The 4,791-nt window shown below is 39.7% G+C and overlaps 1 pseudogene; it reads left to right on the forward strand.

Annotated features, from left to right (window-relative positions):
- The first annotated feature begins 830 nt into the window (after positions 1 to 830).
- On the forward strand, positions 831 to 3,820 carry LOC132403542 (eukaryotic translation initiation factor 4E transporter-like; annotated as a pseudogene).
- The last annotated feature ends 971 nt before the right edge of the window (positions 3,821 to 4,791 follow it).

Here is a 4,791-nt window from a genome sequence, read left to right on the forward strand (position 1 = left end):
TTACAGAAGGCAGTTGTGATTAGTACATCTATGGAGATGGCAGCTAAAGAGGCATAGCTAGTAAGTGCATTTTCCTAAGTTTATAAAGTTTCTACTGACTTCAGGAATAAGACACCTATTGGCAATCAGTGTTACCACTGTGACAAAACCAGGCATTCAGCAAAAGAATGCTGGTATAAGGATTTAGATCACCAAATGTGTCTGCAAAAGTGAAAAAATATTTTCCTACAAAAACAGTCATCAGGGAAAAATAACTTTTGAAAAAACAAAAAGAGACATGTGAACAAGATGGAATACTGAGGATGGACTGAGTGACTCTCACTCTGTGGTTGAAGAAGCTTTGCATGTTTTATCTGGTTCAGGACACAAAGACGCCTATTGGCTGATCCCATGGTTGGATGATGACACAGTGAAGATGGCAGAGGATATAGGTGCTGAAGAGTCACTGGTGTTAGAGAGAGTTTACAAGAAGAAATTGCAGCATCTCACCCCAGAAGGGTCAAGGTTGACTTTAAAGACTTACACTGGTGAGGTTGCTCCACTGAGGGCATCAGTACATGTTACAGTGGAGACTAATGAATGGAGAAAGAAACTCCCACTGTACATTCTTAAAGGTAGTGTTCTAACCCTACCAACCACAAGCCGCTCGAACCAACTGGGAAGAAGTGCACTTGACTTGAGGGAGTACTGGGCCGCAAGAGGTATTGAAGAAGCACACAGAAATATTCAACAGGGAACAGGGTAGTATGAAAGGAATCACTGCTAAGCTGCCTATTAAGCCTGGGTTCCTAGTGGAGATGTGGACCCAGATACTGAGCCTCAGTGGTGGCATGAAGGAAAGAGAATGGATTGAAGAAAAAGATCAATTAAATGATACAATAAAAATGTGTGGCATAAAGAAACCATACAGATTTTCTAAAGAAAAGATGCTAGAAATAAAAGAATACCCATATGCAAAGCTGAGATCAGCATGATGTTTGGAAAAGTATGACAGAAAAGGTGTCTGAGACCCTGAAAAGTGGCATGCACCCTTGTATCTCAGTTCTGGCAGGAGTTTGCCACTGGATGGAATGAAGAAAGTCTATGCTTCAGATTTGGAGAGGCCAGTCCTCAAGCAAAGAATTGCAGATCCACGAGAGAGAATAATGGAAGAAGACCTTGATGTTACAGTCAGTCCTCAGCACTGAAGCTTTGGTGGTGGCTATCATGTGACCAATACATCCAATAGTCAATATTTTGGAAGCCCATTGGAAAAGAAAGAGAATGAAATATTTGTGTGTTTGGTTGCCAGCAGAGTGTGGGGGAGGGGAACGTGGGGAAAGAGACACATAAAACATCAAGAGTCTTTGACCAGGGTGGCAGAGACAAAGATTTATGTGACAGAGCTGCTAGAGAAGGAATGGAATGAGACCACCAGGAATATTACTTTAGAAGAGAGTTTGGTGAAGGCAAACACAGTTGTGATGAATGGAGATGATGTGATTTCTATACTGAAGCCGAATCAGAATGGTTTTCTGATAGCCCCACCAGTCAATCAGAAACAATAGAGATAGATAGATACTTCATTGATCCCAAAAGGAATTGTGTCACTGTAGCATTACAAATGCACAGATATACAAATATTAAAGAGTAAGAAAGGATAAAAAAGTAAGTTACCTCAAACAGTCTTAAGAGGAGGGGTTCATCACCTCCCAGGCTATAGGTTGACTCATTGTAGAACTGAGTGTAAGAATGACCTCATTTAGTGCTCTTTGCAGCAGAGCAGTTGTCTTAGTGTCTCAGTGCAGAGCTGACAGGCTTTGACGATAAAATACTGATGAAGGATTTAAGTTGGACAAAAAGGTGGAGGAAACAATCAGAGACCCTTAAAAAAGATGTAGAATGTAATAGTGCTGCCCAAGCAGAGATACATACTGTTTCTGCATCAGAAGCAGAAGAAAAAGTTCCGTAGGAAGCAGTCCTGCCTGAACCCTCATCGAAGGACTTTGACTTCAATGGGTTCTTCAACATGGCGAAAGATGTACGTGGACCAAAATCAATGATTGAAGAGGCGCTTGGTGAAGGATCAGTGTCATCCAGCCAGTTCAGTCAATGGTTTCCAAGTAACTTATGTAGACCGGGTAGCCACTCCAGTAGCCTGCGGTCTATCCCACAGGAAAAATCTTCAGAGACTTGCTGGTTTGGAGCAGAGGGTTGCAACTCCTGTTTTACAGTTTAGCCCAGGGGTGGGCAAACTTTTTGACTTGTGGGCCATAAAGGGTTCTAAAATTTGACAGGGGGGCCGGACCAGGAGCAGATGGATGGAGTGTTTTGGTAATACACCTCATAAGAGAAAATAAAATATCATGGGATATGTAGAAAACATGTGCTTTAATTTCAATTGAAAATGAACAAATGCATTACAACAAAATATCTGTCTTTGAAGTCCCATGGTATTTAGCTATTTATTGAAATGACTTTTAAAACACTGAAAATTAAATGAATAGAATACAGCTTTTTAAAATAGTAACAGTTATTATTTTAAAGCACTGAAAATTCTGTTATCCTTCAAGATATTATCATCATCACTCTCCTCCTGCCTGTCTTTATTTCAAAAACGGTAGGAGATGCAGGTCTACTTGTCCTGCTCCTTCTTATTCAATTGTCCCCTGTGCCAAAACTCAAAAACGACCAGCACAAGGACAGAACAGTGACAGCGCGCCAGTATGCGGAGCGTATTATTTGATCTGGAGCACATTTTTTATTTTGAGAACGTACGTACTACTCATGTCCAACACTTAACAGAAATGACATGTAACATGTAAGGCTTATTGAAAAAATATTTTCAAATGCATTTTTTACATAACACATTGAAGAAACTTATTTTTAATTTCAGTGGAAACAGTGTTGTTGGTCTCCCTTTTTAGCCAGCGCATCAAAATCTGGATTTAGTTTTGTTGTGGCGATTCTCAGGATGGATCTGAGGTGTTGGTCAGTTAACTTGGATCTGTGGCTGGCTTTGTTGATGTTCATGATGCTGAACGCCTGTTCACACAAATAAGTCGAGCCGAACAAAGAGTAAAGCGCAAATGTGGAGTAATACACTGCACCTCAACAAAGGTCAATGTGTAGCAGTGTGCTACATGCAGCGCTAAAATTACGACACGGAGTCGGTAACTGCAGTCGAAGAAAAAAACTTTATTCGAAATCCCCAGCCTCACTTTTAAGCCTCCCCGTGGCGCAGAGGCTCCAAAGCTCTGTGCTTGCAAATCCCCACAGGCTATCTCCCTTAGCTGGAACGCTGGCTAATTGTGAGCCGGTTCGGATGTGCCAGGAAATGGGTCACCACAAATGTATATAGAGTGCGTCATCTATTGGGAAAACGCCAGAATTGCGGGGGAAAAACATTAACAAGGTTTATTAATATAATTTCATCAAGTTCTGCGGGCCAGATTAAAAAGCTTAACAGGCCGCATATGGCCCGCGGGCCGTAGTTTGCCCATGCCTGGTTTAGCAACTACTTTGCTCTCATTCCATCATGAGAAGATCATAAGCAGATTAACAAAAGGGTTGATAGTTTAGAAAAATTGTGAAAAACAAATGTAGCTGTGAAACCACTGCTGTTCAGTCTCACTGGCAACAAGGAGAGACTAAAGGAGAGTTCAGAGACTGGTCCGTGGAAGGGGTGGAAGCGGAACGGAAAGGTCTGGAAATGGGATCTGAGAGGAGGTTCGTGGTGGCACTTCTGGAACTGACTCTAACTGCATCTCTGATTTTAGATGATGCACGGTGCTATAATATTATTTTCAATGAAACAGTGATGTCTAAAAAGAGAACATAAGAAACAAAACCCAGCGAGGTTTAAAAGGACCTTGGGAAAGGGAAGCTGGTAAGTTTGAAGGAAGTATGACAAATATGGTAGCATAGCAGTTATGGCAATGCTATTACAGAACCTGCAAGCTGGGTTCAATTCCATCTTCATTCGCATTTTCCCCATGACTGCATGGGTTTCTTCACTCATTCCAAAATGTGCAGGTTAGCAGGATAATTGATCATATGGCTGTAATTTGGCAGCTTAGGGTCATGCAGTACCTTTAAATATAAAAAAAAAACAACACAAGTGAACTGAATGCTGATTCATCCTGAGCTCTGAACAATCAGATAACAAATTATTGAATGTTTATTGTAAATAATCATTAATACTGACAATATATCAAAAACCAAAAATGCTGCAGATGCTCAAATTCTGAAATAAAAAGGAAACATCAGAAATACTCAGGAGGTAAAGCAACGTTGTTGGAAAGAAAAATTATTAATATTTTAGGGTCAGGAGCCTTCATCAGAACTGGAAAAAAGACAGTTGTACCTCCTTCTGCAGAGTTCCTTGACCTGCTGAGTGTTTTCAGCATTTTCTAATTACAAAAATATATATTTTAGGTATGCATTGAAAATTGTATTCCTAAATGCACAAATACTTTTTAGTATTTAGAACTTTAAATTTTAAGTCATTCTTTCTATTGTGTATGTTTCTATAAAAATACACATTTTTCACTTTTCTTATTATATTGATTCTAGATAATAAATCCAAAGTGAATTCAGCAAAGAAATCTTCTGTGCACTACTGAAACTGTGTGTCTTGTTGTTAAAAACAACTTTCAGTTTTGCTAAATTGAACACATAGAAGAAATTTTGATTACAGCATTCCTGACCAATTTATTGTGCTTACTTTTGTCAATGACTGACCATTTCATGTTCAGCAAAATCAATGAAATAGGCTCTCAAAAAATAATTTGTCTATCATTCAAACCTCGG

Source organism: Hypanus sabinus, chromosome 2 (genome assembly GCF_030144855.1).
Source record: "Hypanus sabinus isolate sHypSab1 chromosome 2, sHypSab1.hap1, whole genome shotgun sequence".
Classification (NCBI taxonomy): Eukaryota; Metazoa; Chordata; class Chondrichthyes; order Myliobatiformes; family Dasyatidae; genus Hypanus; species Hypanus sabinus.